Source organism: Drosophila rhopaloa, unplaced genomic scaffold (assembly GCF_018152115.1).
Source record: "Drosophila rhopaloa isolate 14029-0021.01 unplaced genomic scaffold, ASM1815211v1 contig_3, whole genome shotgun sequence".
Lineage (NCBI taxonomy): Eukaryota > Metazoa > Arthropoda > Insecta > Diptera > Drosophilidae > Drosophila > Drosophila rhopaloa.
Genome location: NW_025335123.1, coordinates 21,697,750 through 21,710,025, shown reverse-complemented (window position 1 = coordinate 21,710,025; position 12,276 = coordinate 21,697,750). Strand labels below are relative to the sequence as shown.

At 33.6% G+C, this 12,276-nt stretch overlaps 1 protein-coding gene across 1 annotated transcript in view; it reads right to left on the bottom strand.

The window, feature by feature from the left end:
• Window positions 1–12,276, bottom strand: part of LOC108039342 (uncharacterized protein DDB_G0271670) — a 43,468-nt gene that overhangs the window by 21,306 nt on the left and 9,886 nt on the right. The gene's annotated exons all lie outside the window — the stretch shown is intronic.

Genomic DNA, 12,276 nt, shown 5'->3' with positions numbered 1-12,276 from the left:
TGAACTCCGAACTTGACTGATAAATATGGAAATTCTACTGCTTCCCTTTAAGAGTATATATTTTTTTTTGTTTGTTACTTATATATTAAAATAAACATTATTAATGCATTTAAAAAGTTAGTGTTTTAAATACATATATACATTTAAAAAAAATTGTACTCTCTGAAAAATTTTTCAGGATATAAATGATATTTTATAAAACTAAATCGTAGTTGTAAAATTGTTAAAAACAATTCTTTCTCGGAGTATATCCGTCTGTTGAATTTATTTGTATTATTTTTTGATTGTTCCGATAGGATCTATATGACATTTGGAAATGTTTCATTCTTTTGGCTGAAATTTTAATTTGCTCTGCACAGGAACAAGAAAAAGACTCATAGTTTCTTGCGTTATCAACCATAATTTATACAAAATATTTCTGAGGGTTTTTTAAGGAAATTTTTAAGTACTCTCAAATCTTTAAAAACATCAGATGCATTATCTTTCAACACATTTAATATTCCTTTAAAGTTCAACCATCTTACTTAATTTTTATTGAATACCATATTCTCAAAAATCAGCCGATTTATATTTCAGGAATAACTAAATGAGCACGAAGAGATAAAGACAGAAAAGCCACAACTAAAGATACATATGAAGGATGGGAAGAATCAGAAGGAATAGGAGAATCACTGAAGACGCACATTTGTTCTTCTTTCCTACTGTTTTGTTTTGTGATAGCTTCAACTGGATATACTTGGACTAGGACAAGAAAAGGTCCTAAAACTTGTTTACCCTTACTCCGATTCTTCTGCTCTTCCACTTCTTCTGGAATCTTTCTACCTCTCTACAATTCTTCTCATCCCCTCTACAATTCTTCTTACACCTCTCCTCAATTCTTCACCCCTCGTTTCGTCCTTCTGGTGTTTCTTGTTTCCTTCGGAAGTTAGTAGCTTTGGTGATGCAGAGGAGGAGTCTGAAGAAAAAGGAGGGGCAGGTGCAAATAAAAAGGGAAAGAGTTCAAAGTGCATGTCGGCGCAAAACGGAAATAAAGTCCAAACGGAAAGAAGAGGAGGGGTAAACCTAGTTGAAGGAGTAGACGAAGCCAAGGCAAAGGAAGAAGAAGCTGAGACAAACAGCGTAGGCGATTTTGAAAAAAAAGAAAAGAAAGGAGCAGAAAGAGAAGAGAGCTTGCAGAAAACCGGGTGAGAGACCAAAGAGAGCCAAGCAGGATGCCGAAAGAGAGTGCAAAGTTCAAGTGCGACGCAAAAAAATAAGGCGCAGGTGCGATGCCAGGATGTTATGGTATTAGTGTGCGTGAGCAAAAGACGTAGAAGAAAGTAAGTAACAGCAAATAAATAATATAGTCAAATATATGTACATTAAAAATATAGTAAAGGCAGAGCAATGATTTAAAAAAGTGGGTCTTCTTACTAAAGACACAAATAAGATAATTGCAATACATTTTCGGTATAGAAATTTTCAAGATTTGGTCCTTAAAAACATTTGGAAAAGTTTATGAAAATGCCATTCAGGTCACTAATAATAATTTCTATTTCAAAGTTAGTTAGTAAGAATTGGATTTACCAGAAAACTGAGTTTTTTATTAAAATAGTTTGCAAGTATATTTAAAGGGTATCAGGAAACAGGAAGATATAAATAAATTTCGAAACAAGCTGCAAGTGGAAAAAACCGGAAGACGAATGTTTAAAGGCGACGGCGCAGCAACCAAGAGTGAGCGGAAGAGAGAGAGAAAGCAAAGGGGAGCACATGGCGGAGAGAAAAACCGGGCTCAAAGGAGAGAAGACGAGCAAACAAGTGAATGAAAACAGGAGAAACAAAGTAATGAAAACAACAATAGCAGTGCAACAATTTGTTGCCGCAACATGTTTACACAACGATAGAGAGAGAAAGGGAGAAAGAGAAAAAAAGAAAGTTTCCCTGGGCTTCCTTTTCGCTCATGATTTACATGACTTTTCCTCCCAATTTCCCCACCACCCCTCCCAACCCTTTTACAACCCAATATTAATAGTAGACATAACTATAAACTAATGTAAGATTTGTTTTTACACAATAAGAATTAAATAATAAATATTACTACTGTATTTTAGTTTCTAATAAAAAAAAAACTTATATACAACTCTCAAATCTAAAAATTTAATTGAAAAACTTTGCATATTCAAATTAATAATTTTAACTAATAAAACTATATTTCAATAAAACTAATAGTTTTGCTTGTTATAAAAGATATTTTGTAAAATTTAAAATTTAATTATTGCGAACACAGTTGTGCATGAGATTCCTGCCAGCTTTATAGCCCCTGATTTCCATCCCTCTTGGCCCTTCTATGGCATCGCAATTAGAAAGCGCATTATGAAAGCCATCTATTTGCATTTGCAGCCTGGGCCAAGGGCTAATTAGTTGGTTTCGGGATAAAGGATAAGGCCAAGATGCTGCAACATGCAACTGGGGATAACCACACGTGTTTTGTGGGTGAAAGCTTAAATGTGGTCAAAAGGCAATTAGGGACACTGCAAATGGAGGTGAGCTCATCCGGGGATAACAACGCACTCTTAGCAATATTACGGCAAAGTTAGGGAGAGACAGGAAGCAAACTAAACCGTTTCACAGCCGATTCATCAGAATGTTTTCATTTTATTTATAATTAATTAGATTTGAACTGTTTACCGATTTTTACCCGTTTAATAACTGGCTTATACTATTGTCTAAAAAAAAAACATGCTTCAATTTATTCACGTTTAATAACTGATTCGTAATCGTTTTAGTTATTCTGCCAGCTAACATATTAAGTTTTTTAGTAAGTTTTAACCAGTTTGCAAATAAGTAAATGTATACCAATATGGTGAAACTCTTTAAAATTAAAAGAATGGGAACACATTAAGGTCCGTTTCTTTGTAAGCTAAAAGTAGGGAAAACTACTCTCAAACTATTACATTTTATTTTTGGTCTTCCAAAATAAAATCTTTATCGATTGCTTTCAAGGCAACCTAATTTGCTATTTTACGTAATTGAAATTTGTATAACATTTGGATGTTTTATGATTATCACTCAAGGTGCCAGTGCAACTCAAATTTAGTCATTCGACCCCCGCAGTCACGTCAATCCCCTTTCAGCCGTCAATCCCTTGATATAAGCCCACATAACGACTGACTGAGTCAAAAAATAAAAGAGCACACATAAACAGTTCAGTTGGCAACAAATCACACAAAAAATGCGTGCCAAAAAGCGTTGGACTAAGAAAAAAGTAAATAAAGTGAGCGGCTGCATAACGTGGCGTATGAGTAATGCAACCCTTCCTCTCTCTTTTTGTTCGCCCTTTCATTTTAGTAGACTCCATGTACATACATACATATATAAAACCCAAACAAATGCAGGCGAAATAAGTGCCAGGTTACGATGCAAGTGTTTCAACTTCTGGCATTCCAGAGAATTTCAATTAATAAACAAAAAACAAGAGCAAACAAGAGTGACAGGAAAGGTAGCCCAAAGCTTGCGAAATACCCTTTAATTGGTGATTTGAGAAAATAGCCCATTTGAAATTTCAATATATAAGAACAAATAATATCAATAATACTATAGAAATAGAAAACTAAACTATATATATTTAAATCGAATTTTAAAAAAGGTGTTACTGTTAAAAATGCCACTTGCACTTTAAGGTTCTTTAGTTTAACCTGACTTGTTAGAGTGTCTATAAAAATACGTTAGCCAAGAAACAGAAATGTAGGGTGAGCCGAAAAACGAAAGCAAAGAGAACTGGTCAGAAGAGTCGTCTACAAATTGGCTGTTCTTCTGCTTCCTCTTCTTTTTCCTCCTCTTCCGACAGCTGTAATGGGGAAAAGAGACGGAGAATGAGTAAAGTGCACATGAAATATTTACAAGTGTAAGCAAACACAAAAAACAGGAGTAACCAAACACTTTTGATAACCCCCGAAGGCGAAAGCTGGTTTCCATTCTTAACCCCTTGGCCACCAAAAACAAAAACGGGAAATGAAATTTAAATTGAAGAAGCCAACAAAGATATCCCCAAAAAACAAAAAAAAACGGAAACCCTCCAAATCCTGCTAAAAAATGGTTTTTAAAAGGATACAACAAATAAAGGGAGGGGCGTCAAAGGGGTTAAACATCAATCAGAAGTGAGAGCTTTGTAATCGCAGCAATCAATCAACAGAAAATACAAATTTTGACAGATTTCCCGATTTAATCTTAAAGATACTACAAATAAGATAAGATTTTGTGAGATAATGCAAGCTTGAGCTTATTATATCAGATAAGCATAATAAAACAGGGTCAATATAAATTATAAACAACGTATTACAAAAAACTATGAAGGTCAAACGATTATAGGATTGTATTACTATTGTATATACATAAGTATATTCTAATATACTTATTTTATAAATGTATTAAGGTCGAACGCTTATTAACTGCAATTTTGGAATTGCAATAATAACATAAACGGAAGAAATAAATAAAATGTTGAAGTAACCGATAAGGAGGTATTTTAAAACACCAACATTTGTATACCCTTGGAGAGGATATTGTAAGTTCAGTCAAAAGCTTGCAACGCATTGAAGGGCGCATTTTCGACCCTATAAAGTATATATATTCTTGATCAGCATCACCAGGTGTGTTAATTTAGCCATTTTCGTAAGTACGTTTTGGCCTGTCCTGTTCGACCGTCCGTCCGACCCAAATCTTGCACTTGTAAACCCATAAATTTTCTTAAAGACATCGGATTTCAAAGTGGCATACGTCAAAATAATTGTGGTTTAATTCTCTAAAAATCTGTGTTCTCAACTTGGTTTGTATTTTTGGTTCCATTTTTTTTATTTTTATACCCTTGCAGAGTGTTATAATTTCCGTCCAAAGTTTCCATAGTTTTTAAGCATCGAAATGAAAAAAAAAGAATTTTACATTTTTGTCACAGCATTACAAATGAAAATGTCATGAAATCCGTGTTGGGGCTCTTTTAAGTACGAAAACAATGTGGAATATTACTGATTAAAATGGGTACTTGCACATTTTAATAAGCTTTTTAAGCAGCACATTTTAATTTATTTAGTGTCATATTCTGCCTGAATTATTTAGCTTTTTGCCTCAAAATTATTCCTACATTGCGAGACTTCAATTGAATGCAATGAATATCGCATGAACTTGACAGGTCAACTTATTCGCCCTCTCTTTCTATCCCCCAACCCCCAAAAGTATCACCGTCCCGCTCTGATCGGCTCTATAGTGTGTGTGAATGCAGTTTTCGAGACTATATATAGCTGCTTGATTGACGGACTGACTGACTGATTGCCCAGCCACTAAGCCCTGACTCTGACTCTCCCGACTTTGATTATATGGGCTTGCCCCATCATCAATGTCTGATTGTTGTTGCTCACGTGTTGTTGCTTTCGGTACTATGAGGGCCTACGGCACATTGGGTCACGCTTGTAAAACTGTTCACACGAAACTATTTGATTTTATTTAATATACCCATGTTTTCCAAATTATTTGTTCATGCATTATTAGCTGAAACATATATTTAAGGCGTTCGATTTTAAAATGGTATTTATTCACTTTAAATATACTGAATAAACTTATTTTTTCCAGATTTTTAAATCGATAAGGATATCAACCAATTTTTAAAATATCTCCGATATAATGCCAATAACATCGATTCATTTTGGATAGATTTGTAACGATATGATATTAAACAAGATATGTATTTATTTCGATAACTCATACTTAATTTAGAAATAAGAGAATTTTGAAAAATGTTAATCTGATTAGGAACTTATATTTTGCTGATAAAGTCGTAGTTTTTTTAACCACTGTCCCAGGCGTATTGTGTATTGTACTTGCTATGTATTTTGTTGTTGTTGCGTTTTCCATTTACATTGCACGTACACATGCACATTGGCGAATGCAATCAGCTTATGCATGTGTGCGTGTTTGGACATGTTTGTTGCATATGGAGAGAAAGAAAGAGAGGGAAATAGAGAGATACGGAGAATCGTAGAGGCAATGAAATGCAACTTTTATGCCACTTTTCATGCATAATTTTCGTTTCGTTGTATGCATATTTAAGCCCCCTAATTCTCCACACATATATATATCAGCCCCCCCCCCAACCCCTTTTTTTTATATATATTTTTACAACGCCCCTGCATTTTTGCCACCCTCCCTTTAAATTAAGTCCGACTTTTAACATTGAAAACGAACGTTGACATAAATGCAATCAGCACGCGCTGAAAAATACGAACGACAGATAGAAAATGGAGAAGAGTGAGAGATTTAGATAGAGAAGTAATGAAACGCTAGAATGAGGGAAACGCAACAAATTGGCTCGATTTCATTTTCATTTTTCGGCTTTCCACGTCATTGCGATTTGGTTTATAATTTTCCAAGTACGAAAATTATCGAACCATGAATGAATTAATCAGTAATTAAATAAATACGAAATATATGTATGTATATCTATAAAAGAAATGTGATCACAGGATATACAAAAAGAAAATTAAGATATTTTTTCAAAATAATGTATTTCAAGATCTAATTTAACTTGGGAAGATTCAGAGCATTAATTTAAAAAGATACCATCGACTAAAAAGTTTAATTTATAAGGTGTTCGTTCCAAATTAAACAAATGTTTAAGCTTCCAATTGAAAAACAGTAATCAATAATCGTGATTTGCTGCTCAGTTTGCGATATCAAGTTCTGCTTATCGATAACAAACTCTAATTAAAAGGGCTTGGCCGGAAAAAGCGTTGCAAAGCGGAAAGATGAGATGATTCTTAACTTAATTAAATTCCTGGTAAAAATAGCAAAAGTCGCAAGAAGAAAATATAAAGAGCTGATACAGTTTTTATGCTGCTCTTCTCCTGTTTTTTGTTGTCTTCTTGAAACCTCTTATTCTGGTTCTGCTGTTGATGCTATTTTTCTCGTAGTTTGCATGCATAAATCAATCAGGCTGAGTGTTTGCACATACATACATATACATATAGCAAAAAACAAAAGGAGGAAAAAAAATGGAAGCCAACACACCTCCCATTCCACTTTTTATATGCAACCTCCCACTTTTCCATCCCATTTTCCCCCTTTGCACTCTAACCCGAATGACAAAAGCGTTCAAGTGTAAAATGCAGCGCCCACTTTTTGGTTATCCAAGTGAACCAACGTCTAATGTCGATGACGATGAGTGCAGAAAAAATGCACCCTCATTTCTTTGTATGATCTTTGTTTTACGAGGCGTTTTAAACATTTATATCAAATAAATAGGTTATCATGTTAAATTAATTATATTTATGATAGTAAAACTCCAAAGAATTCGGAACCCTTTTAGTAATTTTTGAGATGTTTAATATATTTTTGATATTCATTTGTATAACACCGTTGTCTACATACATACATATGTAGCTATCCGAAACTTTACAATATAAAACCAAATCTGCGTTAAGCAAGAATATAAAAAACAAGGGTATAAAAAGCATTTCAAATTTAATTTTATTTGTTTCTTTCTAATTTTAAGACTTAAGGTGAATATTGCATATCAAAATATAATTTTGTTATACGAATAATATTTTCTGTGTCTTCGTTTCTTCTTATGTATGTAGATGTTTCTCTTCTTAGGGCTTAACCCCCTTATGTTTATTTTGTCTTTTTTTTTATACAGTTTTAGCATGACGTGAGCAAACACTTTTCTCTCTCTTTAAGTTGTTCTTGTTTCTTTGTTTTTATCAACAAAGTATCTTCGTTTTTTTTTTCTTTTTTCCCACAAGGTGAACATGTGTGTGTGTAATCAGAGTGCCGCACTCTAATTAGCAGCAAACAAATTTCAAAAGTGGCGAAACCTTTAAGAGGGGGTGGAAAATGAGGGTTAATTGCGGGTGAGGGGGTTGCATTTTGAGCTGTTTTGAACTTTTCACTTTCAAAATGCTGTCTCGGCTGATGCTTCTTCATTGCGGGCACATGATATGGCAGGGTAGGCCCACAGTCTATCGGCTACGTCAATCTATTTGAAAATGTTTGAATTTAATTGTTTGCCATCGACAATTAACAATAACATTTGATTTACTTTATTCAACATTTTTGGGGTTTTGAAAAAAGTAATCATAACTATCTAGGAGCATTTGGAATTCTTTGACTTCCTTCGGGTTTTGATATTATTGCGAGGTTGTAATGGACTACACCTTACGAGAAATATTTTACTATCTTGTTTCTAGCATTGGCGATTTCAAAAAAAAAGCTGTACCTATTATTTTAAATAAAGTATAAACTGTATTTATGAAGTCCACTTTGTGATTTTCCAATCAGAATGCATCGGGGTTTAGCTTCAGCTGATCCACACGCACACCATTAAACAAACTGCAAATACACACAAGCAAAACAAAAACAAAGACAAGAAATAAAATGCAAACACTTATCAGGCAAAAAAAGAGAGATAAAGATAAAGGGAATAAAAGAGAGAAAAAGAGAGCTGAATGAGGGCGTATTTTTCCTTCTACTTCAGCTTCTTCTTCTTTATTGTCTGCATCTCTTGCCTTTTCCTTTATTTTTTTTTATTTTTTTTTTATTTGAATTATTTTTTGTTGCATTTTTTTATATTTATAGACGGAAGCATAATCAGCAAGCTGTGTCTTAGATGCTGATGTTGTTGTTCTCGTTGATAAGACAGCAAAAACAACAAAAGGGGAGGTGGGGGACAACAAGAAAAATGGGCGGAGGAGATAAAGACCATTCAGAATTTTCCCCCTTTTTCTTTCATGGCCAAAATAAAAACGAAAACTGAAGAACAAAAGCTGCAACTGAAGGAAAACAAGACAAATACAAAGTGTGTAGTTTGGCAATATAATAAATTTACCCTTTAATTCTGGAATAAAACCAAAGTATAGAAAAATAATTAAACAAATTTGTCAAAAACTTTGAAATTCAAGAAATATAATGTTACTCACTTTATTCTAGTAAACCTACCACAAAAATAGTTTATAATAATTTATTAAAAAAGCTAATTTAAAAGATTATTCTAATAAAACCTTTTATTATATATACCCCAAAAACTAGGGTAGCATAAGCCAGGCCAAACAGAGCAAAACTAAAAAAGTTTACAGTAAACTTGGCTTTCAAGACAAACTGTCTTTGGGCCATGTTTTTTTTTAAATGGTTGGATAGGGATAGGGGGTTACCGTGGAGTAAGGACAGTGGGGAGCCACTAAAGTGCCCAACTAATTGGAATTTGGCACGTTCAACCAGTTTGCCACTTTATCGAGTTCATTTTCTTATTTCTTCGCTGGCATTTCTTTATTTTTCTGCCCTCCTTGTTTATTTTGGTGCAAGAAGAACAAGTTGAAAAGTGTTTGCGAATTGTAAGGTGCTCTTATCTTTTGTTAAGAGAGGAAATCGATGGTAATCTAATTTATTGAAATTTGTCAAGATTTGGACGAAATTTGGATAAGCACATTTATTTCCCCCTTTATTTAGGTTAATTTATTTAAAAAAAAATATTGTTTAGCCTCGACTATAGATTATAGAATTAATGTTGTAACCTAGAAAATGTGCTTTTAAAAGAATGAATGCATTGTTGTTATATGTACATACATGTGTATGTAAAATATATCTTATTAAGAAGTAAAACATTTTCTTTTATCGCAACCCACAGAATTTTGTCCATTAAATTTATGTTTCCACTATCGGTCCTTTTCATTCTTTTTAGTTTTTACAATTATCGAATTTGTTCTAATCTTTGGAAAACAATAATGGACTACCTTAATTATGTACATACATAGTTGCCTTTTTTATCAATTTCCTTTTTTGACTTCTTTGTCGCAATTTCTAGATTTTCAATTTTTACTTATCAGTTCAGTTTTGATGCCATGGGAAATGCAGTTCTTTGTTCGGAGTTCTTGGGTTTGTTTTATGAACTTAAGAAATTTTGAAATGTACATGTACATATGTATGTATGTATGAATACATGAAGTTAAAATAATAAAAGAATTAAACAAATTATTAAATCGGTACAAAAATTTTAAATAAAGCAAAAAACAAAATACTAAAATTCCGAAATGGAAAAAAATGAGAAGAGTAAATAAATAAAGGGAAGATAAAGAGAGACATTGACCATGATCAGGCGTAAAATGAAAATTAATTAACTGAGACGCATGAAAAACAATAACAAAGTGCAGTAGCTGTATTCATCTCTATTGCTTGCCGTTCTCTCTTTTCCCCATTTTCTCTTTTTCTCCCACTGCATTTTACATTGCGCATACGTCACGTTGACACCACTTCCAATTTATTTCCCAGTTTTCTATTGTTATCAATTTGTAACTTATTCCTTAATATGGAATTTAAAATTTATATTTCTATGAAAACTTTGTATTTTATATGAATTTATATTTAAAGTTAATGAAGAAACAAAAATTTAAAGAGGAAGAGAGAGAGGAGACAAATCGGAGCGAGAAAAGAGATTTTGCTTTTGCCATTAATACCAATAACAAACGTTTTACGAAAGCCACACAAGCAAAACAAAAGTCTCTCTCTCTTTCTCCCTGGCTCCGACCCCTTCACGCCCACTCTCTGCCACCCACTCTCTTTCAGCTCCGTGCTTTCCCCCTTTTCCCTTCTTTACCGACAGACACACTGTTAATTACAGAGCGTTAGCTTTGATTATGACAGCGGTTGAAGAAGAGGAAGCAGCAGGGATAAGGGAAAAAGCAGAGCAGTTTGAAGCGGACATTGCAGAATTTATGAATTCTCTACAACCTAAAAAAAATAATTTCAAATAAAAAGTTCAATTTGAAAACTAAAAGGATTTGTCAATAATAAATGGGAATAAAGGGGAAAATAGTCAAAAAAAAGTTTGTATTTTTTTGCCCAGAATAAAAATATGAATTTATCACATTCATTGTTGTGATAAATTTGTTATCCAGATTTAAATAATATATTCAAAAAGTTAAAACGATATTTTATCTTATTTTCAAATATCAAAATTATATTTTTAAGTTTAATTTATAACAAACGGAATTTGAACAGGATAGGATTTAAATACAAACTTTCTTTACTAAACACAACTCAAATTTCTATACGAAAATCATTTCAAGTTGATATGTATTATTTCCTAGAAGTAAACTAGGAGTTCCGTACCCCTATCCGTATTCTCCAGAATTCCCACAGCATTATGCATAACATTTTATCTGGTATAATTTATTTTGTTGTCAGCATGATTCATATGCGGGTTTTGAGAACACGAAAAAATTCAAGAAGCGCATTTAACTTGTACACGTAGCCCCAAAACACAACCACACACACTAACACAGGCTCTCCCGGGCCCCAACTCTGTGTTCCCCTCTCGCTCAGTCCAAGTGCAGTCATGTGCATGCATTTATGACCTACAATAATAAGCGGCGGGCAATGGCAGCGAGTGCGAGCGAGATGGACATTTTACACAGCTAAGAGAGAGCGGGAGACCGAGTGGGTGGTTCAAAGAGAGCGTGGGAGAGTAGGGGAAGGTGAGTTGAGTATGTGTGTGCTCGTGTTATCGCTGCGTTGTCTATACCGCTATTTCGGATTTGCCTCAATCACGCGACACAAAAACAAAAACATTCGCGTGTGTGCATTTTGGGGTGTTGTCATTGCAAATGCAAAGTGCACATGTGCATGTGCCTCTCTCGCTTTCTCTTTTGCTCAGCTTTAAGAGAAGCAAATCATTTTGACATGTTTTTTTAGATTTCGTAAATTTGACGATAATTTTAAGTATGTTGTATTTGTTGTTTTTAGATGTGTTTTATTTTACAGAATTTTTTTGTTTGGCTATTAAGTTTTAAGCCTCTGTCATTTTATATTACTATCTGCTTTCTCTTATGAAAATACGTATGAATATTTTGTATTTTGGTTTTTTCAAAATATTTTTAATTAATTACTATTATTTCCTATCATTTCTTTTATTTTCGATTTGATTTAAAGCAAATTTAATGAAATTAAAAAATATTGTGTATTTCTTTTGACACTCTCTTAACAGCGCAGCTTGCACTCTTTGAATACCACTCGCTCTCTTTTACTTTCTCTTTAGAAATTCTCTTTCGTAAGCTCACGTGTCAGTTTGCTTGCCTTTTTTTTTGCCACAACCAAAAGGCTGCCACGCAAACGACTCTCTCTCTCTTGCTCCCCATTTTCCTGCCTCTCGCCATCTCTTTCCTTTCGCACTGTAATTGCGTTTACTACTAGCCGGTTTTTTCTTACTCTCTCGCTTTTTTTTTGTGTTCAATGACTTGGCTGAGCTGACGTGTTTACGTT